Genomic DNA, 25,547 nt, shown 5'->3' with positions numbered 1-25,547 from the left:
TGTTAGCCCTTGACAAACACTCTGACCATCAATTTGTTTAACCAAGTCAGTATCTTACACTTGGCATACATACTAACCAACATAATTTTTGAGTGTCCTTGCCAAGTGTCAAATGTAGCTCAATAGGTTACATAGAATCAAGAAATATCACAATCATATCCTTTGATGTTGACCTTGGGTCAATGAATAAATTTGCGAGAGAGAGAGAGAGAGAGAGAGAGAGAGAGAGAGAGAGAGAGAGAGAGAGAGAGAGTACGTACAACAGAGCTCTCTTTTTATCTAAAGGTAAGCCTCCTTTCACATTAAGGTTATTGACCTTTATACCTAGGGAATTCTAAATGGCCAGTGGTTGACTCACATGGACCTTTACAAATATCATTACAACATTACAACTCAAGGAATTGATACACTACTCTGGAATCAAGATTTACACAGAGTATTACTACACTAGCTCGAAAAACTAATAGAGTACAAATGTGGTGTCCTGCTACGTGTTCGACCAATTGGGCACCCGTTTGATCTGTCCACAAACATTCCCCCCTTCCTAATTCGTGTCATCCCTTCACACGATCTTGTTCAGTCTTGTCATAGGGTTGTCTTCAGTTTTGTCTTCAAGGTTGGACTTCAGCTTGGGAAGTGCTTTGTCGTTGATGACATTCCGCTCCCCCCTTCCTTGAGTGATTCATATCTGCCATGTTATTGATACGTGATTTGATCTTTGATTGTCGAGATAACTTTTCTTCTCATTGCGCAGCCTTCTCTCTCTTTGTTGCTAGTCTTGGCCACCATGAAGAAGGATTTTACTGTTTTTGAGTTTATAGAACCAATCCTCTTTGTGGCATGGACTTTTATGATGTCCATTGTAATTTGAGTTTTCTGCAATAGGCCACCAATGTTGAAGCATTGCGTGAGCTACTTTTGCTTGTTGTTGATCTGTCTCTTGCGGAATTTATCATTGCTTGTTGTTGTAGGCCATTCTTTGACTTGACGTTGTTTAATGGAGCTTTGTTGTGGACCTTGGAGGAGATAAAAGATTCTCTTGATAAGCATATGGAGACCTGCATGTTTTTCTCCAAGTTGTCGATTGATGTGGGTAGGCATTTATTTATTGCTGATGTAGAAGGAATATATAGAAGAAGTTGATGATGAGGGTTTCTAGAGTAGGGTCTTAAAACCTGGATGACCAAAGGTAAAAAACCCGATGCAAGTGCCAATTATGGGACACTCTATATGCTTACGAGAAATTCATCAAACAAAAGAATGTAGTGTAAGAGATGGAGTTGATGGGTGCTTCAAGGAACAAATGTAACACATGCGATATCAAAGGACGTCTCAATAGCTTCCACATTTCCAAGAAGGGTTTTCGGTGTAGAAGCTTGTCCACTCATACCTCACTGTGCTGAGTGTGTGAGTGTCTTTTGGACTTCCTCCTTCACTTACCACTATACTACAATGACTTTGACTCTTATGCTCACCTATACTAGCATGAGCGACACAACGTAATTATGCGCAACTCTTCCAGCTTGATCAGTACCTAGAATAACTAAGATGCTTATACCATAAATAATATTACATGTAGGTTTGGGATTAACACCTCGCTCATTTAGTGGCTTAGCTGCCCGACTCTGACTTTTATGCCATGTATTTCTAATGGCGACTTAGACTTACCTGTTTAAGGCCAAAAATCCGATTCCATAAGTTCTGGAAATTTAGGCCTCTTCCATTGTTTCGGTCATTGGATGCCACCATTTTGTCGAGTAGGCTGGCAAATTTTGGCTCTTGTTGACTTGCTTATTGTATGTTTCCACTACTTTGTGAAACAAGTCTTTAAGCTGATGTAGAGACTGATGGAGCCTTTGATTTATCTCCCATGAGAAGCGGTTGTTGAGATGTGTGGGTTCTTTGTGATTGAGTTTCTACTAGCAATTTTGGAACCCATCTTGTTTTTGGTCCTTGTGTGACCGTCTCTGGCATTTTCTCTTCTACTTTGGCTTGATTGACACTAGGCTTCGGTATCCATATCTGATGATTTCCTTTGTAGAAGCCTTAATTTTGGAGTTGATGACGAGGTATCCATCTAGAGATTCCAGCAGGCTTATGTTGGCTGTTGGTTATCATTGCTTGCTTTTGGGTAGAAGCTTGTGCTGCCTTATTTCTTGGTTGTTCCAGATTGAGCTACAAATTTTGGCAACCATATTTGTGTGTTACCTTCATAAAATCCTTGTGATTCGAGTAGCTTGACTAGAAACATCCTTTGCTTCATCTGTCTGGGTTGGGTAGCTCGGTTGAAGTCTGACTTTGGTACCCATACATGTTGTGTTGCTTTCTTGGAAGGTCTTTTCTTCTGCCCTTTTTTGCTATTCTTTCTCTTGCTCGAGTTGTTTACCTTGTGTTGATAGTGCGTCTTGTTCTTTGTAGAACTCGATGGTTGAGGTGGGTAGGTCTAGGCTATTACTTTAGGCTTTTTGGCCCAAACATTAGCATTTCCATGGAAGTAGCCCTGAGCAGTGATTGATTGATTTGATGCTACCCACTCTATCACTTTATGTTGTTGAGGTTGAAATGGTGTTTGTTGTATCCAAACTGGGTCTTTGACTTGGATATTCTCTTTGGATACTAGCACTTGATTGATTCTCTTTGGCTTCTTTTGGATGCTTTTTTGTGATATAAACTTTGGTTGATAGACCTTTTGTTTCGGTTTCCATTGCATTGTTGATGGTTTGGATCTTGATGTAGAGGCTTCTTGGGAAGTTTGATGGAGGCTCGTTGAAGGTAAAGTTGTCTTGCGAGGTTGATCTCCTTCAGCATTTACTTTCTCTTTACCCTTTTTTGCGATGGTCGGCGATTCTTTCTCCGCATGGATTTGAGAAGTTCCATGAAATCTTACAATTGTTGTTGTTGAAGATTTTAATTGTTGTTGAAAGAAGACGTTCCTCCAGCTTTCTGCTAGGACCAGACTCTCTTTGATGTGATGGGAGTCGATGATGTGGAAAGTATCTTTATACTCCTCGGTACTCAACTTGAGTACAACTTCTGCCTCTTCGAAGCTAGGAATCGGCATTTTTGAACTTGTGTACACAATCTTCTCTAGCTCGGTGATTGGTGGCTTTCCCATCATGATCCACGTTCCATAAGTCATTAGATTCTTTGTTGCTTCTGGATCTATCACAGCTGAACATGTGATTTTTAGTCCTGTTTCTCTGCATATGTTGAATTTGATCATCGTAGGAGACAATTAATCTTCGTTCTTATCCCTGTTCTTCTTTTGATCTTGCATTTGTTGAAGATTTTCCATTGAACTTGGAAGCTTTTTGCCTTCATCTACTTTTAGTTGCACTTTTTCAGGAGTCAACTTTTTTGAAACAGCTTTTGTTGATTCTTCAGGTATGTCAATGATGATATATTCTCGTTGTCGCTCCGCTTCCTTCATGTGCACTTTGGCATCATGCTCCATGGCGTAGCTATCTATTTTACCTTTTTGGCTTTCACACTCAAAAACTTCATTAGCTTACTTCAACATCAATATCGTAAATAACGAAGCTATATCATACCCATCTTCATCGCAAAATTTAGTCAGGGTCACCTCATTCACACACCTATCAAGAGTGGCCAGTATTCGATCCCATCGAAAGGGTTCAAATAACTCCTTTGGAAATGGCTCTGGTACATATGCCTCATCTTGTACTGAACGCTCTAGGATGCAATCTTCCTTTCTAAGACTTCCACTCTCAGGAGCTCCGTACATCCAAATATGCACTTTGCTTTTGAAATCAGTTGTGGAGTTTAATTCTTCCCCCTGGGTTTGTTCTACATCTCTATAACTATGATCTTTGACACTAATTTTTGTAGTGACATCTTTGTGTCTCAAGTAGATATAGTCATAGCCCCAGTCTTGTACCATTTTGAGCTGGCGCATGAATGGTCTGCCCAATATGATATCAAAATTGCTGCTCTCATCAAAATTCATAATAGAGAATGTGTGTTCATATGCGATTCCGCAAGAGGTTACTACAATCTGCTCCAAAATACCAATAGGTCTCTCCAGGTACTCGTCCGCTAATTGAAGTTTCATTCTAGTTTTCCTTAGAGCAAGCTTTTTCTATTTTTTTCCACATTGCTTTGGTGGCTATGAAAATTCCGGCTCCACTATCCAATATCGCTACTGTTTTTACTTCTTTGTACTCCATAGGCAAGGTCGTGTTTCCTTCTTCACCTTCACAATAGTCTCCTACCTTGTTCATTGGCACTGGCTCATGTTTAGTTTGTTTCGGGGTTTGGTTATTCAGTGTTTTTGGAGAAACAATTGGTGGCGGAACCACCAACCCCATTTTTTCCAAGTTTGTTTCCACCTCTTCCAAAAGATGAGGTCTTATATGCAGTAACTCTGATAGAGTTAGCGTACAACGGATAGGGGACGACATCAGCTCATGAAGAGTTTTGGTATCCATCATCTTAGGATTAGCCTTCCATTGAGATGGTACTTTTTTTTACTTCTGATCTAGTTTCATTGTTGCCTTTGAATGAAGGTAACGTCTTCAATGACTGAGGTTTGTTGCCTTTCGATATCTCGTACCTGCATCACCGTACAATGATCGGATATCATTTGGGTAGAGCTCATGTTCGAGGTGGATCTTAGTGACAGGAGCTAACTGAAGTGTTGCACTTCCATCTTTTCTGTTTTGAATATCCTCCCACAGATCCTGTGGCCATTGTTCTTCCACTTCACGAATCGGCATAGGTGCTTGTGAATGCATTCCATCTGTTGTATTGACTGCTTTCCTTGTATTTAAATGTGACTCAACTCTCGACTCTTTGTGGTCTCTATTTACAATACCTTGGATCTCCAATTCCTGGACTTTATCACGGATTAGCACCTCCATTTTTGGAGCATCTGGAACATGTGGTTCTATAAGAGCTTGGGCCTTTTGGATGAGCTCCTTGCACATTTGCAACCTCTCTTTTTCATACCTTGGATGAGGATACGTTAGCCATCGATCCTCTTGGGTTTGATTGGTCTTTAACCTAACACCATAAGATTTCAAGATCGCCTCCAAAGGTTCAAAGACTTTGTCGACCAAGATTGAACCTCCCGAGTTAATCTTTGACTCTTTAGGTCCCTTTGCGTTTTTCTTGGTTTCTTGCTCTTATCTAAGCTGTTCTTTTATTTGATTTAGTATAGTTTCTAATGCAGCTTTTCCTTGTAGCCTTTTTGCTTTCATTTTGTCTCTTTTGGCTTTCCATGATTTTCTTCCTGTTCTCACCAATATGTTCTCGATTTCTGTTTGAATAGGCAATGTGGTTTCCTCAGCTGGTTTGTTTCTAGTAGCTTGAGCTTGAGTCATCACGTTTAAAGGAATGGCGGGTTCTACCTCGGATCCGCTTGAAGAAGGCATCACACCTACAACATTCATTGTTATTTTCCCTTTGTAGTATGGATTCTTAGCACAGTGTTGGCGTAGATTGTCTATCCCACAAAGTTCACAAAATACAAATAATTCTATTTGTGGACCCTTGTTTGGACAACTTCGTGCCCAATGGTCACCTCCGCACTCATAGCATGGACCTTCTTGTTTCATAGCTGGTGATCCAACCAATGCTTGTTCTTGCCTTGTGAGGATGTTCTTTGAACCATACTCTTGATTGGCTATGAACATGAGCATATTCGCATCCATGGAGTATTAGTTTCTTGTAGGTTGTGGCATATGTGTTGGCTGAGTGTATTTGACTACAACTCTACCATCAACCAAAAGAGGTGGTTGTTGCCCTAACATACGTTGTGGCTTTGGCTGAATGCTACACCATGGAGTGGGATGATCCCCTCCACAAGTATTATATCTTTTCAATTGAGGTTGTCACACATTTAGGCTTTGTTGGTAGCCTTCATTTATTCTTCTAATCACCCCTTCAACCACTTGATCAATGATTGGTTCCCAAGGAGTTTGAACATTTCTCTTTGTTTTTGATTCGCTCTTCGGAGATGAGGCACTACTAGTCATGTTTTCTGTATCTTCACTTACCTCTCCGTAGGCCTTGCAATTGTCAACTAGATATAGAGCTTCTCTAGTGACTTGCTCAAATGTCGTGCATCCTTTCAAATGTAGGTCCTTTTTTAGAATCTCATTTTTTAAGACATCAATGAAGAGAACTGATAATCTCTCATCTTGCTGTAGCTCTCTCACAGGACATCCCTTGATGTATTGTTTGAAGTGAAGCAGAGCTTCCTTCACTTTTTCATCCTTTTTCTGTTTGAAAGTGTAGATTTGACACCGTGTTATGTTTGATCCCCCTTTTTGAGAAGTCCTCTACGAACTCTTGTAAGAGTTGTGCTATGTTTGGGAATTCATCTCTTGTTAGTCCTTGGAACCACGTCAAAGCTGTTTCTTCTAATGTCAACCCGGATTCCTCATACCGAGTCTAGAATTCTGCAATCTGTTCAACTCTCAAAACTTGTTTGAAGAGTGAGACATGAGCGTATGGATCCCCTAACCCACTGTACTTTGTCTAACATGGATCGCGATCCATGTTCAACCACATATGGACTTGATCTCTTGGCAGCTTGTTGCACTCTATGTCCACAAGCTAAATCTCAAATATTTTTGGATTTGGACTTGTTTTGACAGGTCAAATGGCCAACACTAGATCTGTATTGTGGTTTTTTGCTATTACCTGTTTTGCTCCTTTTTGAGCCCAAATTTGCTCAAATTTTTTCCAAAACTGGACTTGGGGATATGTTTCCTTGTGTATACACTACCGATTTGGAAAGTTTTAGGTTAAGCTCTCACTATGGGTACATGGATTGCTATCCATTTTTGGAGCCCAATTGACTTCTCTTGGTACCATCAAATTCAGCATGATTAGGAGGTCCTATGGTATCAATTTTTTTAAAAAGGATCTCTAGATTGAAAGTTAGGCCAGTTCTGTCACTTTGTCAGAGTATTTGGCAATTCAAGGGTTTTGGTTTGGTTTTTGATATCCAAATCCACTTTTGAGAAGACCACTAGATTCCTTGTGATGTTCGTGCAAGTTTGGTATGAGTCTGTGACAAAGGAACATGGATTACGATCCATATACCTATGTGTCAAATGGTACTGAAACTTGGCACACAGATTGCCCTTGGTTCATTGGTCCCTACTATATGGTTTTTATGTGATTTGGATCACTTTAGATCAAGCAAAAGTCAATCCCTAAGTCTGTTTTAGGGTTTTCACCTTGAACTGGTTTTGGTAGTTTTGATGAGTTTTAGAACTTTTTTGACAAAACCCCTTTGGGGAATTTTGTTCACAATGGTCTTTGCTACAGGCTGGAAAAGTTTCTGTCCAAATATTTCTCAAAGATACATGGATCATGATCCATGTTCCACCATTTTTGGATATGAATTTTTGGTGTCCTTATAGCTTATGATGTTTGTAGCTTGCTCCACAAATCTTTTTGAATTTGGATCAGTTTTGCCCTACCAAAACTGACTTCTATAGTCTGCTGTGGCAGTTTGACATTGTTCTATTTTTGGCTCTTTTGACCACTTTTCACAACCTTTTTGCATTTGGTTCTTTTGGGAAAAGTGTTTGTCTATGTCTCATCTATCCACTGCTCAAATCTCAGCCAAAACTTTTTCAAAAATTTTCATGAGGTACATGGATCGCGATCCATGTTTGACCACATTTTGACATGAAACTTGGTTATCTTTTAGTCTATGTTATGGTGATACTCTTCCCCAAATCTTTTTGAATTTGGACAAACTTTTTTCTAGTCAAAAGTGAGTTTTTTTTGTTTGCTTTGCGATTTTTGACTAGTTTCTGTATTTGGCTATTTTGACCAACTTTGACATTGTCCCTTTTGGCAAAGTTGTTCCACTAGTTATCAGGAATGTACTTGTTAAATATTAGCCCAAAATGTCAAAAGGTACATGGATCACGATCCATGTTTGGCAGCATTTTTTCATGAATTTTGTTGTGTTGGTTCTCTATGCCCTGGAGAAGCCAAACCTCACCCCTTTTTTAATTTGGATTCCAAAATCTCAAGATTTGCCCAATTTTGTGTCTACACTGCTTGTTTTGCTGTTTTTGTTGTTTTTGCCTTAACAGTCAATTCTGATGTGATTTTTGAGTTTTTCTTTCAAGCAAACTTGATCAGAGCAGTTTTCCACTGATGCTCAATGTAACAGGTCACTTTTTTGCAAAATTGGTCTCTAGGATACATGGATCGCGATCCATATTCCTCCACAAAATCTGGCCAGACTTTCTAGATTGCTTCTAGAGAGTCTGCTGATACCCTTGATCCACAAATTTTTGAATTTGGATCACTTTTGAGGTCTTTACCATCAAATTTTCAAAATTTCAGAGTTATGGTCATTTCGGCCAAAATATCTCAAATTTTTAGCCCAAATTTGATGGTGGTAGTTTCTACTTACTCTACTCCTAAGTATTGAAATGAAACATGAAACAAAACCAAACTGAACGGTACAAAATAAAGTCAAAACAAAAAACGGAATAGCACTCTGAAAGTATAGAGAAAATCAAAGAATGAAATGCTTTTGGCTATCTCACTCACAACCCTCTTTACTTCTTAAAATAGATATAGCAAGTCCTCTACTTGTAGACTCTGTTAAGCACTAAACCCTGTGTCTAGCTGCTTCACTGCTAAAGTGTAAATGGAATGGAGAGACAAATCTTCAGGAAAGAACGCTCTAAATACGCACGAGGTCACTCACCATCTAAAGATCATATCCCCGACAGCGGCGTCAATGTTAGCGGGTCGCCGCGACGGACGTCTGCAACATAGCTTTTTGGTACTAATATAATGTCAATACTCAGGGTAGTGACTTTGATGGGGCAGGGATACTTTTTGAGATCGCCAATCTCAAGAAGTGAACCTAAAAAATCAAACACAATAACTCTACAAGCAAACCAACACTCAATGATCAAGGAAATCTGCCTATGTCCTTTCTCACAGCTCTAGGTCATCACGCCATTTAGGCACTCAAACGGATTCGAAATGCAACAAAACTTTAGGAGGAGGTCTAGAACACCTAGGGACACAATCCTACCAAGTCTGGTAGCAATCCGACAAGGTATCAAAATCACGATCCATCATGAAAAAGGTCCCGAAAACTGCAACAGAACTATCTAGAAAGGTTGCCCTATGGTCTAGGAACACTCTCCTATGGTCAAAATTTAAGCACTCAAATCTGCAATTATAGCTCACAGACGCGTGGCAACGCTTACACTTAATTGAAAGAGCAAAGAGAGAGGAACACAATGCAAGTTTTGGATTTGAAAACGGATTACCCAATCATTAGAAAAGTCGATTACAAGTTGGAGCAAAATCGTAGCTCAAGCGTACGTACAACAGAGCTCTCTTCTTCTCTAAAGATAAGCCTCCTTTCACATTAAGGTTATTGACCCTTATACCTAGGGCATTCTAAATGGCCAGACTCACATGGACCTTTACAAATATCATTACAACATTACAACTAAGGGAATCGATCACTAATCTGGAATCAAGATTTACACAGAGTACTACTACACTAGCTCAAAAAACTAATAGAGTATAAATTTGGTGTCCAGCTACGTGTCCGGCCAGTTGGGTGTCCGTTCGATCTGTTCTCAAACACTTTTCCATGTTATGTCCAAAACCCCTAACTATTTATCTCATTGGGATTTTCTTTCCCATATCAATATCTTAAATCACGTCAAACACGCTCAAGATGCAATCATAGGTGATTGAATTTGGAGAAACCCTCACTCCACATTCAATACAAACAACACACTACCATAGGTCCTTATCCCACTGGGAATATTTTGCAATCAATACTCTCCCAAAGATTACTATCCAAACATGTAGCTTGCTAACCACGTTTTTCCTTTTGTAAATAGCTGCTCACAAAGTGAGAAAAAACAATGCATAAAGATCAACCAAAACAAATTTTCTTTCAAGTCTAGGGCCCTTAACTACATTAGGAAAAATATGAACCCTCTAAGGGCCCTTTGGGATTAAGGTTAATTAGAGGTCAGCCAATAGGAAGAGGGTGGTGGACACACTCTATATCCTCAAAAAAGTAGGGGGACAAGGTAGCCTTACACCTCTTAATTGCCTCTTACCTAGTGAGAAGGTAAGGGAGGTGGCTAGAGAAAAGAGGGGGGGGGGGGGGGGGGGGGACCACTTTGACCTCTTTTCCCCCACTTTTTGGCCCGGATTTAAAAATACACTAAAAATTTCAAAATTTCAAAAAATTTCAAATTTCAAGTTTTCCCTCCTTAAAAGGTCCCCAAATCTATTTCATGGTCAAAAAAGTATTTTTGACCTTCAAAAGTTAAAAACGTGCACTAAAAAATCCAAAAAATTGATTTAAAAAAAAACAAATCAAAACATCATTTTCACCCTCCAAAGTCTTTCCAAACCTATTCTATAGCTAAAAAGTGTTTTTGTCTCTCTACAAACCCTTTTCCAAGCTCTCCATTGCTGCAACAACCACATGCACCCCCTATAGTCCATCATTATCTCTCTGCTAGCTTTCTCCCACCTCCATTGTAGCACCAAACAAGCTCCTCCTCCATCTCTTTTCCTTGCCCACCACATAGTTTCACACCAAGCTAGCTCCTCTCCCTTCTCTCACCTCCATTACAACATGAAACAAGATTCTACTCCTTCTACTTTCATTCACTCACACTACATGGAAACCTCTACTCCCGAAGGTGGCAAAAGTATGAGCTCACATGAGTTGCATACCACAACAATAGGAGGTGTGAATATCGCGTGGGCATTGCAAGGGTTCATCTCCAACATAAAGATAGAATGGTAAGAAAACTACCCTTGTGGCTTACATTCAGAGCTTAAATCATCTCTAGCTTTAAGTTTATCATGCTGGAGAGAATTAACCTCTTTATGGCTTTCAGTGTTTAGGCTTCACACCTCATAACACTGGGTGGTGTTATTTTGTTGATGGCTTTGGTGCGCCATCTATAGTTGTGTAGCATGTGATTTGAGTCTCACAATGTAAGTAAGTTGTGTTATCTATGGAGAGTCGTCAAAGATTTTTCTTGTAATTTATTCTTCGTATAATTGTCATTAGATAATTGGAATGATATCATTTTGTACTTTATAACTTTGTGCTCACATAATCTTTTGGTTACTTACAGATTCAACTTGTTTTAAGAGGACATGAGCAAGCAACCATGTGCAGAGATGGAAATCACTTTATTTTTGTTCCTTGAGGAACCTTTCACTACCATGTTAAAAGATTTTGATAAGAATAGTAGGTGTTTTTTAGGATCTTGAACCAATAGGGACTCTCTAGGAGCTCTCATAGAAGCCATCCATATAGTACTACTATCTTCCCTAGTGTCATAGACACACAAATACTCAAGTGTATATGAATCTCTAGATGAGGAAGACAAATACTTGTAAGAGAAGCCTAACAGCAACAACATTGTCTCCATTTGTAATTTTTTTTCATGAGGCTGGATTCCTCTATAAATGCAATATAAATATGTTTTTTTGTTAAATGGTGTCGCATTGAGTGAGAGTATTTAATTTAGATTACTGAAGTTTCATACACATCTGAGAAATATTATTTACTTTTATGGATATTTTGATTTGCTTGTACGATGATTCAAGTCGTAAGTCTTAATCACTCTACCTTGAAGAAATTCAAGCAATATTTTGATTTCAGTTTAATCATTAATGGTTATTCTTATTAAAGTGGATCATAAACTTTGTCAAGATGTCCTCATTTGGGGATGTTGAATATATATCATTAGCAATGTTTCACAAGTTAAGAAAGCTAAACTCTTGCTTTCCAACATGTTATTGCTTCCATACTATGCATATTCCAAGCTTGATTAAAGAAATGATCACTTGAGATGGAGGTGTCTATGTATGGGGGTGTCTTATTATTGATTCTTGTTTCATCATACATATATTGTAAAGCCTTTGAGTTTCCAACCTTTTGAGTAGTGTTGACAAGTTTTTGGTATGAAATCTTCTTAAATATCCCTATTCATTAGCTATTGGTAGCTATTTCTTTGGTATTGCTAAAGATGATACCAATAGCTATCACCTTATGAACTTAACTGTTAAATTCCGGATTTTATTTTTACCATGTAGCTCATTTGGATAGAGAAATTCTAAACATAAATTATAGATACATGCATTGCTAACATAGAAGATATGTACCACTCGAGCCTATGTAAACTTCCAATCAAGAAACCTTTGGTTGGATACTATAACAATAGGGGTCACATGTGGTTTCAAATACCAAAGAAATGGCTTAACCAAAACATTCCCAAGAACACTAGGTGGACACAAGGAAGTAAAAATTGGCTCCTTGTTTGGTCGATTTCTAGTTTTTAATGTTTAGTGCACAGGATTTGTGAGGCCGTTGACATGGGGAGTTCACTAAAGTATATGTAACATAGCACATGTGTTCAACAGAAGGGATTTTATATTCTTGTAAAGTTGCAGAAACATGTGTAGATAAGACCTATAAGGGGTACTTTTAATCCATTCTAGTGAATGCACGTGATATAGGAAAATTTTACATAGTGAATGCTCCGGACCTTTGAACACAAAGAAAGGGGGGGGAGGGGGGAGCTCTAATTACATCCGAGTGAAAATAAGTGGAATTTGTACTGTCATGTTGCATAAAGATTTTCTTTCACTTAATCTTTAAAAAAATTGGTATCCTGCGGTGCAAACAAGGCCATATAATGCAAAAAAGGGGTGGCCACAAGGGCGCGTAGTGAGCCATCCAAAACTGCTGGATGGGCCATATGTGGGCCCTTGTGGCCACCCTTTTTTTGCATAATTAGGCTATTGCTGCACTCCAGGACCCTGGAAAAGATGAGATGAACCTAAAATTGAACTTTTCAAGCACATTATGCCTTCCTTCAACTCAACTTACTAGTTCCTTGCACCAAAAGGGCAAATCACATTGGACAATATAAAAATCTAGTCTCATGCTGCATAAAAATATGGTTTCATCAAATATTAACATTCTTGCTATTATAAGGGGCAGACAAGGCCATATAATACAAAAAAAAGGGTGGCCACAAGGGCGCGCAGGTGAGCCATCCAAAACTGTTGGATGGGCCATCTGCACGCCCTTGTGGCCACCCTTTTTTTTGCATAATTAGGCTATTGTTGCACTCCAGGACCTTGGAAAAGGTGAGATGAATGTAAAATTTAACTTTTCAAGCACATTATGCCTTCCTTCAAACTCAACTTACTAGTTCCCTACACCAAAAGGCCAAATCACATTGGACAATATAAAAATCTAGTCTCATGCTACATAAGCATCTGGTTTCATCAGCTATTAACATTTTTGCTATCCTAAGGGACAAACAAAGCTAGAAAATGCAAAAAAAGGGTGGCCACAAGGGAGCGCAGATGAGCTATCCAAAACTGCTGGATGGGCCATCTGCGCGCCCTTGTGGCCAGCCTTTTTTTTTTGCATTTTCTAGCTTTGTTTGCCCCTTAGGATGGCAAAAATGTTAATATTTGATTTAAATTTAACACTTCATGGCCAGAACCACTTAACTTAAAACACATGGATAAACCGAAAAGCCAAATCACTATGGAGACGGAAGACACAACTCTTAATCATTTTGTCATTGCAAAGTCATCTGAAATGATGTGAGCCTCTACAACTTGTTGAATAGCATCCAACACTATTGCTTGCATTTTATACTGATTTCCATAGCTTTGAAGCACCTCCTTCACCGTGTAAGCATATTTTTGATGCATGGCCATGATTCAAGTGTTAAGTTTTTTTTTAAAAAAAAAAATTAAGTGTTGAACTTTTCGGTTGTTTTCAACAGCTTCTAGATTTCAATCGGCTCCGAATCTGTCTGGGCTTGTCTCACATGAATTTGTTCATCTCATCGCGTTCTTCGACCATCATGTGATGAGAAAAAATCATATCTTGCTCGCATTCTCCAAAAATCAACGTGCAAGTTGACAATTTATTTAAAAATGATGTAAAACATACATTTTTTACTTTTTTCTTATCTACGGGCTCCAAAGAGCATTAAAACCATGGAATCTGAAAATACTCAAAGAACCATTGTTTTTTATTGTGTTAAGGACTGTATTTCCTACATACAAAACTTTCCCAAAATCTCGCCCTAACACCTTCAAAAGTGGCTTCCAAGGAGTGCACTCGGTCAAAATTTGAAACTGAAGAAAAACAATCAGAATGAACTCCTAGACTGTGTATAAACTTTAGAATAACCAAAATTTCCTTTAAAAAAAAGTTATGCTAAAAATTTGAAAATAGCCCCCCCCTTGGACTCCCCACAACGATAGAAGTCAAAGGGTTCAAGGAGAGGTATGGTGTCACAAGTGCATGGTGGGAATCTCATCGAGGTTTATTCCGTCAAGATCTCTTGTACTTTATCATGTCTTCTCATGTACAATCTTACAAAAAAAAAAAATTGACACTTTAAATGACTACAAATCTTATTTAACTTATCAAACAATCTAAAATATGGTAGACCAAGAGTGCTCTTACACATCAACAAACAAAAAGGTCCAAACTTCTTCTCATTAACTTTGATAAACATACATTCGTGAACAACTTCCAAGGGGTAGTGCAGTCATAGTTCTCACATCCATTCCATGACATGGTATGCTCATGGGGTGACCTATCATATACAAATATCTCTGGTGGGGGTACCCTCATGTTAGGAAAGGGTGTGCTGCTGATGAAAAGCTGTTGTATTGTCCTACTAGGGATCTCTCCATGTTAGCATCGTGATTTTTGGTGTAGTGGGAGACACATTGCTTGAGGAGAGCTTTGTGCCACCGTAAAAGCTTCATGTTATGCCAGTTCCTTGAGCCATTCTTGCAAACAACGCCACTTAACTAGCATAGTAAGAGGTCACCTTGTATCATGACGCATTAGAGACATGTTCTTCAAACAAAAATATGTATGAATTTAACATTTTTAAGTTGTATAATAAAGACACTTGTTAAGTATATGTTGTACAAATTTGCAAGTATTTCCATCCAACTAGGAATAAAAAATCCTAAAATATACATTAGGATGAGATTACCCACCTCTAATAAGGATGGATTTGAAGCACCTACCTGCAAGATGTAACAAAGAAGTTTGTTTTAGAGTTAAAGTGGTGACACTTGACCTCTCTAACCTGCACACATTGTTTCTTGTAATGCCATTGTTTTGAGCTGAAGAGCTTGACATTCGTGCATCCACGAATGCAAAGAAGCACCTGTACCTATACACAACCAATTGCAATAGACTAACAAGCCTACTTCTCCCCTCCTAAGATATTGAAGAACCATACACATTCGTCTCACCGACAGTATGACGATCTTGGGATGACCTCTGCTCACCCTCATGTGCGGCCTTCGGTGCAAACACCACGGACAAGCAATATGTACACTTTTGTTGTGTGGAGTACATGGTGGTGGAGGCATACGATTTGTGATGTCTGTGAGCACCATGGCAGCTGTTGCGTGAGGAAGCAAAGAATGAAAAGAAAGAGGGGGGAGGGAGAGGGAGGAACATGGGAGGAGAGAAGGGGTCAGGGGGGGAGAGGGAGAGAGAGGGGAGGAGGAGGAGAGAAGGGGGTAGGGAGGGAGAGGAGAGGGAGAGTGGAGGAAGGAGGAGGAGAGAACAAAGGTTTTTTTTTGGGGGGGATTTTTTTTTTGAAAAAGTGGACTTTTAGTGTTTGTAGGTTTAAAAAAATGTCAAAAAATGATTTTTTGATGTGTATATATGTTGGGAGGGAGTTTTAAGTAAAAAATAAGTAAAAATAACTTTTTTGAAAAAAAGTCAAATTTGAGCTCTTAGTGACCCACGTTTTTGCTGATGTGGCCACACCCCTTTACTCCCTTCACTTTCCAAAAGCTAGAGAGAGAAAGTGACCTCTTAGGTCCACATCCTACATGTGTCTAAAAAAAAGGCTAGAAAAGTCTACTCAAAACTAGCTTCTTGAATGCCCGTGTCCCCTTAACCCTACACAACATTAGCCTTAATCCCTAAAAATTAGGATTCCTTACAAGGCCCATGCAAAGTCCATATTTCTCCTAATGAACAATCTCATCATGAAAATTTTAGTTTGCCCATGTCAACTTCTTGCTGTGTGCCACATGCCTTCAAGATACTCATCTCAACGTGAGTCTAGAGCTCTATTTATTGGCCTATCCATTGCCCCATTAGCTACACCACTTTTAATGTTACCTTATCGCTAAATGTGTTGTGTTTTGCTATCTCAAATTTGCATTTTTTTCAGCTAGCATTCAACCCTTGATTCCTCTCATTTTGGATGTGCCGACCAAACCAAGATCTATGCTCTGATGGCCATCTACAACCCACATTTAGTCAAATCTCATGTACACATCAAGTCAAGCCCCAAAGGTTCTTCATTCTAAATAGTCACAACATATCATTTGTATGGTTAGGTAGGACCTTGCCTTGAGGTATTGCATAAGTGCATTCCATTTATATAATCTAAAGCAATTATCACATTGGTAATGGTATGGGGGTCCATTGAGAGGGTTGGTTGCAACCCCATTTATGTGTCTTGCATTCATTGAAAACAACCTAGTGCTTCTTTGCCCTACCTGTATTGAACATAACTTGCGACCAGTGCATTCCAAGAGACGATAGTTTTTGAGTCATATTCTCCACCTACATGTTTGCCCATGTTAGCTTCTTGTGTTAGACCTTGACAAACAATCTGATCATCAATTTGTTTAACCATGTCAGTATCTTACACTTGGCATACATACTAACCAACATAATTTTTGAGTGTCCTTGCCAAGTGTCAAATGTAGCTCAATTGAGAGGTTACATAGAATCAAGCAATCTCACAGTCAAATCCTTTGTTGTTGACCTTGGGTCAGTGAGGAATAAATTTGCGAGAGAGAGAGAGAGAGAGAGAGAGAGAGAGAGAGAGAGAGAGAGAGAGAGAGAGAGAGAGAGAGAGAGAGAGAGAGAGAGACATATGGCATCTCAACCAATCTTCTTAAGGGAGCCCCACACCTTTTGGATGTGGTATGTGCTTTAGATTGTGAAAATGGAATGTACACAAATGGTACACCTCAATGTATGACTTGAATAAGATCTAGAATAGTTATTACATCATCATTGGTTTAAGAATAGCACTTTTAGGACACACTGATGTAACACAATGAACCTTGACTTGATGTGGGTTGGAATTGGCCACCAAGGGGCTGATTTGTGCACCCCATGTGGGAGGATGAAAGGGCCTAATCTTGGCTGCAAAAATAAAAATCTTAGCCACATAAAATGCAATAAATTTGGAGCTTCTTATAGGCTAGAAGTAATGATGTTGATGGGCAGCAAAGGGGGTGCCTTGAATGGGTCTAAAGTAGGCTGAGTAGAGAAGGAGCTCGCTTCTTCAAAGGGGATCTCCCAAAGGCAAAAGTGGTACATTTCAAGAGAGACTGAGCTACATAAAATGCAAAGGAGAGAAGCCCTAGTCTTGGATTCATTAAAAAACTAGAGCATTAGGTCCTGTCCATGCTTATCTTGGTAAAAACACTTTGCAAAAAATGCAATCTAAGTGGAAATAACTTGGAAGGGAATCTCAGTACACTAGCTACTTGTCAATCATGTTAAATCTTTTTTACTTTGTCCATGTTGAACATAACATACTTGGCATACTTGTGGACCAAAGCATTGCCAAGCACAACATCTTTTTCAACCAATGATAACTAGCAATCTGATCATGAATTTATTATCCCACATTGATGTCTTACATGATGCCAAATTCCTTCAAAATTCTAGCATAGGTGAGTGCTTTGAAGAGAAGCCCTACTCTATGTTCACAAAAAATCTTCCTTGTCCTACCCTTGTTGGGCTTATCCTACATTGAGGTAGCGTTTCCTCAAGCTTAGTTGATCACATTAGACAAAGAAAACACACTCTACATTTGCTAAAGCATCTTGGCCTTGGTCCTATAGGGCATACATTCTTGCAATCAATGCAGTCCAAGGTGTAGCATTATGCACTTAAAGTGCTTTTAAAAAAAATGTTTCCAAAAGTACACAACACAAGGCAAACGCGATGTGTTTTCTAATAGCCTTGAATTGATAATCTTATCATGAATGTCTACTTTGTTTATTATGAAATATGCTTCCAAAATATACCTTTGAATCAGAGTTTGGAAGAAGTTGCAAACTCTATATTCGTTGAAGATGAAGAAAGGTCTAATTTTTCAACTATCTTGAATCTTGGTGGATCTTGATTGCATCCATTGATATGGAGCCCCTATATTCAAGTCTGAGAGTAATTGCATTGATAAGGCTAGATGAAATAGAGAGACTACAAGATCTTTTACTAAATGGATACTAAGAGGCTCTTTGTATGCACATTTCATAGCTCATGTGTAGAGGGATACATAATAGGATGGTAGAGATTGATGGCATGCTTTCCTCATCTTGGTGCAAGGTGATGCAAGGGACTGCTAATTTCCTACTCATGATGGATGGTGGAATGTGCTTGTTGTTGGTCATACTTCCTTGGGTTCTCACATTGGCTGTATATTGTTTGAAATGGATTATTATGTCATCAATTTTAATGTTTATGATTCACAGAGGGAGCAAACACATTCTCACCTCAGAAAGAGAGCATCACTATTTGAGCATCACACTAAGAGATTGAGATCACCCGAGGCACACTCCCCAATCAATTTGAAATTGTGCTTCCATAAATTGGAAAATCTAAATTGTCAAGTTGAATTTCTACTGACTTGAATCCAAAGATACTACCTTAATCGGCTACTAATTTCATCCCATCACAAGTCATCATCAAGGAACTTCGATAGTGAAAAATTGCTCCCTACACACGACTATTCCTAGTGTTTTCAAAGCAATATCAACAAAGCTTATGACTATTGAATCTTGTCAGGATTTGCAATATGGAATCAATTATTTTTGTGAGGATTCATAATATTTCATCACCAAAATTGGATGATTTTGATTTCCTATACGGTTGTGCCCTTGGGGACTTAAAATGGTAGGCTTAGATTAGCCCTCTAGACCTATCTATCATCATGTTAGTTAATTGACTAACATTTTGTGGTTCAGGTGCATTGATGTATGTCATAAAATCTATATCTAACCAAATCAAATGATTTTCTCATATTAAAATGATCATTTAATGTGGGAGAATAAACGGGACCAAGGGTTAAGATATAGACATGTGCTTATAGATCTATCTCAACATGGGGCCAATGGTAAAGGGGTCCAAATGAGAGATGGTCTATCAAAGATCAAGGCTAACCAATGGAGCATAACGACCTTAGGGTTAGCTTCATTAAAGACCTCCAATAGTTAGTGTAAAAGTCCTTTGACCTTAGGTAAGCTAGGGCGCCTGTGCTTGAGGTGGGAACTCGGCCCAAGCTTAAGGTGCTTGACAAGCCTAATGACTGAGATGCTTGAGGTGATTGATGATTGAGATGCTTGAGGTTCTTTTCATGCTTGAGATGCTAGGGCTACAATTGAGGTGAGAACCCAGACCAAGCTTGAGGGGATTAAGGGCCAAGGTTATGGTGAGAACTAGGCCCAAGGTTGAGGGGCTTGAGGTGGCACAAAAGTCAAAGTGAATCCCTACAAGGAGGGGGCGAGCAGCGCAAGAAGGGGGGTGGTTTCATGACCACTCTCTCTCCCAAAGGGAACCCCTTGCCCAAGGGGCAAGTAGGACACATGTAAAGCCCCTAGCTAGGTTGCCCTCGTGGTGTGCATGAAGCCTATTGGTTGGCTACCCAAGGGGTCCAATGGTAATTTAGACAATTTCATTAATTGTTTTTACATTTATCAAGCCCTCTCTCTCTCAAAGGGGAAAGGGGGACACTTGTCCCAAGGCTACCCTTGTTGCTTGGTATGATCTTGCTTGTGATTCACTACGCCTAGAGGGGTCCAATGAGCTTCAAGCATGAGCTACAAGGGGGGGAGGGGTCCAATGGTAATTTAGACGATTTAATTAATTGTTTTTACATTTATCAAGCCATGTCTCTCTCAAAGGGGAAAGGGGGACACTTGTCCCAAGGCTACCCTTGTTGCTTGGTATGATCTTTCTTGTGATTCGCTAGGCCTAGAGGGGTCCAATGAGCTTCAAGCATGAGCTACAGGGGGGGGGGGGTCGACCAAAGCAAGTAGGGGGCCTGATGTCATAAAATCTAATATCTAACCAACCCAAATGATTTTCTCATATTAAATTGATCACTTAATGTGGGAGAATAAACGTGAACAAGTGTTAAGATATAGATATGTGCTTATAGATCTATCTCAACACGGGGCCAATAGTAAAGGGGCCCAAATGGGAGATGGTCTATCAAGAGCAAGGCTAACCAATGGAGCATAAGACCTTAGGGTTAGCTTCATTGAGACCTCCAATAATGTGTGTAAAAGTCCTTTGACCTTAGGTAAGCTAGGGCTGAGCTTGAGGTGGGAACCCGGCCCAAGCTCGAGGTGCTTGACCTGCTTGAGGGGCTTGTCGTTCTTGAGGTGTTTGTCCTGCTTGAGGTGCTTGATTAAGGTGCTTGAAGTGCTTGACTTACTCCATGCTTGAGGTGATTGACTTGCCGCTTGATTAAGGTGCTTGAGGTGCCTTGACATGCTTGCCTGAGATGCTTGTGGGAATACCCCCTAGTCCAAGTGCTTTGTCATGCTTGATGACTAAGGTGCTTGAGCTCCTAAAGTCAAAAGCATCCCTACAAGAGGGGGGGCGAGCCCTTTTCCTAGGGATTAGAGAGAGAACACACACTCACACTCACAAGGGAAGCCCCAGCTTGAAGAGGCAGCAAGGACACATGTCAGGTCCCTACCCATGTTACCTTCATGTGTTGCTTAAAGCCTATTGGCTAGGCTTCAAAGGGGTCCAATGATAAATTACTTGAATTATCTAATTGTTTTTGCATTTATCAAGTCCTCTCTCTCAAAGGCGAAAGGGGGACACTTGTCCCAAGGCTATCCCTGTTGCTTGTAATGGCTTCTGCTTGTGATTGGGTAGGCCTGGAGGGATCCAATGAGCTTCAAGCATGAGCTACAAGGGGGGGTCGACCCAAGAAAGCTAGGGGGGTGCTTAGGGGGTATACTCACCCACACACACTCACAAGCACTCTCATGGTGCGCTATGCAAAGTGGAAGAGCTCCCTCTCCAAGCAAGTAAAGGTTGAGAGCCTACACCAACACTCTTGGCTATGGAGTGCAAATCCAACCAAGAGACATGCTTCAATGCTTAAGCTTGCCATCTCCTTCTTCTTCATTACTATGCTATTATGTATGCTAGCAACAAGAGTATGATAAGTGAGGAACTAATTCTTTCTCCTACGAAATGTTTCTTCTTCCTCTTCCCTACCCTCATTCCCTGCTAGCTCTCTCCACCTTCGAAGGTGTTTGAGGTCTTGGGACTGAGGCTTGGTATAGTTAAAGATTTCTTCAAGTTTAGGTTATGCTATGATGGTGATGCATGAAGCTTTCCATCTTCATTGCTTCACCTAGGTCACAAGGAACACAAAGAATGTATTGTAACAAGTCTCTCTTTATGGGAGAAATCATAATACAAATGCCTATTGGAGGGGGGACCGGCTCCACATAAATCCGGTCCTCAACTGTTGTCATGTTCTCTAAATTCTCTCTCTTGCAAAAGTATTGTCTATGCCAAGTTAACTAATTGCTATAATTATGTTGCTATCTTCAATTATGTCTACCCGCTATGCTCACAAAATCATTTCTTGAAAGTACTCTCATTAAATTCCGCTACTCTCAAATTGAATAGGCAAATTTCATTACATTGGTATCAGAGCATTTGGTTTCTCTTTTCTTGCTTAAGAAGAGAGGTCCTTAAGTAGCCTATAAATGGTTGATGTTGTTAATTATAATAGGGTAAGTGGAATTGGGACCTATTATCGGTTTTGTTGAGCCCACTATGTGGGGGATGGTGCACACCTCGGGAGCTTTGGACTTAATAATGGAGTCTTTCTAGACTTGCCTACGACTTTACCATTATTGAGCCATAAGAAGTCCGAAAGGAGCTAATCCTTGGCAACTCTGCTATGTTAGACCTACTCCTCTACTCTCTATAATTAACCACTTCGAGCCGTGGGTGTAGATACTTAAGAGCCGATTTTCAAAGGCTAAGAGGAGTGGCAACTAAGGTTTTGTATTGCCAAAGCATACACTAAGTATAAACATAAATTTTGTTAACATGGCTGACAATAATCAAGAGAGTAGAATGAACATTGATAGCTTTGATTTTGCACATGAAGGTGCTAATGATGATACTCCCATGTTTGTGAATTATCTCGTCACTAGGTTGCAACAAGCTATGGGCAACCCTGTTTTGCAAGCCGAAGTTACTCAACAACTTCGTGCTTATGGAATTTCCCTTCCTCTCCCAGAGGAGAGAGAGCTTAGGAGGCCTCTTGAAGAGACCCCCAAAAGACGACTCTCTCCCATTCGAGAGGAGGGATCCAAAGAGAAAGAAAACAATGACAGTTTAAGTTCTTCTGAAGATGTGGCTCCACGAAGACGGCGGTCTAGACGATCGCCTACTCCTCCCAAGAGGAAAAGAGCAACCTATAGTTCTTCTCCTCATCACTCTGAAAGGCAAGAGAGGAAACAAAGGAAGAAAAGGGCTAGAAAGAGGTCACCCTCTTCTCCTTCTTCTTTACCTTCCTCCTCTTCCGATGAAAGTTATGTCTATTCTCCTAGAGAATACAAGAGGGGAGGACATCGCAAATCATTTCCTGCATGGCGAAGGTCACAAAAGCTAAAGAAGTTCAAGGAGGGAGGAAAGAGTATCTCTTTTCTCACCTACGATGGCACCTTTGGTGCTACCGACAAAGTGTTGGCCTTCATCCAGCAATTTGATGCGGCCTTTGGGGACGAGGGCTTCACAGAGTCCTCCAAGCTACGCCATGTAGCTATGCACTTCCAAAAATCAGCTTGTCAATGGTGGGCTAGCCTTCATGGCAATGGAGAAGCCCCAAAGACATGGAAAACTCGACGAGTTTCCATCATGAAGCAATTTCTTCCAAGTGATTCTAAAGATAAAGTTCTTACCGAATGGCGCGGCTTGAAGCTTCTCTCTCATGAGTCTATCAACAAGTATGTAGACAAGTTTTGGGATTTACATCTCAAAGCTACTGTCTTTCAAAAGATAGACTTTGCCGAACAAAGACAACAATTCTGTGCGGGATTACCTGAATAGATGGCCGAATACATCAATTCTCAACGGCCCGGTACTATTACTGAAGTAATCCACCACACCATGGTTGCTTCACGCATCAATTTCCATCAAGGGGCTAGACGTAATGTCAAGCCCATGGAAAACAAAGATAAAAATGATGCAAAGGGGAAATCCAATGCTCAAAATAATTCCCAAGGCACTTCCAACAACAACAACAACAACAACAAAAACAACAATTGGTCCAAGGAGAAGGGAGTTTACAAAGGTAAAAACAAACTCTCTCCTGAAGAGCTTGAAGCTTTTCGCAAGGACCATAAGTGTTTCAAGTGTGGAGAGCAAGGACATGGCTATCGTTCTTGCCCCAAGAAGAATACTCGCAATGAGACTCCTAGGGCTTCCACCATCGAAGCTCCAAAAGAGGATGGTCATTGCAAAGGATCATCACTTTCCTATGCGTGGGGAAAGGTAAGAGAGCATGATGCCTTCATCTTGTTTGACCCAGGCTCTACTCTCAACTTCATATCAATAGAGTTGGCCACCAAGTTGGGCATTCAAGCTTTTGAGATGGGAGATATAGTAACAACCGATGAAGCTTTCAAGGGACAACAAGCCTCTATTACTCCCTTGATTGGGAAGTTGAGGCTTCATGTCCAAAGCTATGTCGACAAAGAAGACTTCTTCATCTCTCCTCTCCAACATCAGTATGTTATCCTAGGGGCACCATGGTTTGATCGCATGGCTGCCAACATGAAGTTCCCTGAAAGGAGAATTTACTTCACCTACATGGGAAAGAACATGTATATAGATGCTAGTGAGCATGGTCGCACTATTCCACTTGTAAATCCTCTTTCTTTTGATAAATCAATGAAGAGCTCAGTTTCTGCGTACATGATTTATGTCAAAGAGTCTCTAAAAGCTAATAATGTTTCATCAAATGAAAATGATAGGAATCAAGAAGAGTTAGACTTGTCTACTTTTCTAAAAGGATTCCAAGATGTGTTCATTGATGATATCCCTATGGACCTACCTCCAAAACGAGGGGATGATGACCATCGTATTGAGCTCCTTCCAGGAAGCTCACCACCTAACAAACCTCCTTATCGAGTCTCACAAGCTCAACAAGAGGAGATTATGAGGCAAGTACAGGAATTGGTAGACAAAGGGATGGTGAGGCCTAGTTCCTCTCCCTTTTGTTCTCCAGTCCTTTTAGTGCAAAAGAAAGATGGTACATATCGTATGTGTGTGGACTATCGAGCACTAAACCATATCACTATCAAAAACAGATTTCCCATGCCTCGGGTAGAAGATCTGTTTGATAAGCTACAAGGCTCTACCTACTTCAGTAGGATTGACCTTAAGAGTGGCTATCATCAAATAAGGATAGTGGATGAAGATATCCTAAAGACCGCGTTTCGCACAACATTTGGTCTTTATGAATATCTAGTCATGCCTTTTGGCTTGACTAATGCACCAGCTACTTTCAATCGTCTCATGGAGAAAATTTTTAGACCATATCGTAAATTCACTGGAGTGTTCTTTGATGATATCATCATCTACTCCAAATCTTTGGAGGAACATAAGCAACATCTCCAAGTGATTTTTCAAGCCTTGAGGGAAAACAAACTTTTTCTCAACCAAAAGAAAAGTGAATTCTTCCTTCAAGAGATTCAATATCTAGGTCATATTATCTCTCACGATGGTATTCGTATGGATCCATCAAAGTTAAAGGTAATAAAATCATGGCCTAACCCAAGGAATCTACATGAGCTAAGAAGCTTTATTGGTATGTGTGCATACTATAGACGCTTCATAGCAAAATTCTCTCAAGTAGCAGGACCACTATACGACTTAACAAAGAAGAACGTTAAGTTTGTATGGACTGCTAAGGAGCAAAATGCTTTTGAAAAACTCAAAGAGAAGCTTACTTCCCAACCAGTCCTCGTGCTTCCGGATCTCTCAAAGCCATTTGAGGTCCAATGTGATGCGTGTGGTGATTGCCTTGGAGCGGTTTTTCTTCAAGAAGGGCATGCCATAGCATATGAGAGCCGAAGGCTCAATAGTGATGAACGAGTCTTGGGCATTTATGAGAAAGAGCTTTTAGCTGTTCTACATGCCCTAGATACATGGAAGCACTACCTATTGGGGACTCCATTTATCCTACGAACCGACCACCAAAGTCTCAAGTATTTCATGACGCAAACCAAGATTTCCAACAAACAAATGAGGTGGGAAAATTTTCTTTCGCAATTTAATTTCCATATTGCTCACATAGCTGGTAAGCACAATCAAGTTGCCGATGCACTTTCACGACGACCAAAAGTTAATGCGGTGTCTATAGCTACTCACAATGATCTATCCTCTATGTTAG

This window comes from Adiantum capillus-veneris, chromosome 20, assembly GCF_014529385.1.
Source record: "Adiantum capillus-veneris isolate H3 chromosome 20, ASM1452938v2, whole genome shotgun sequence".
Lineage (NCBI taxonomy): Eukaryota > Viridiplantae > Streptophyta > Polypodiopsida > Polypodiales > Pteridaceae > Adiantum > Adiantum capillus-veneris.
The sequence above is the reverse complement of the archived record's forward strand: the minus strand, read 5'-3'. Positions refer to the sequence as shown.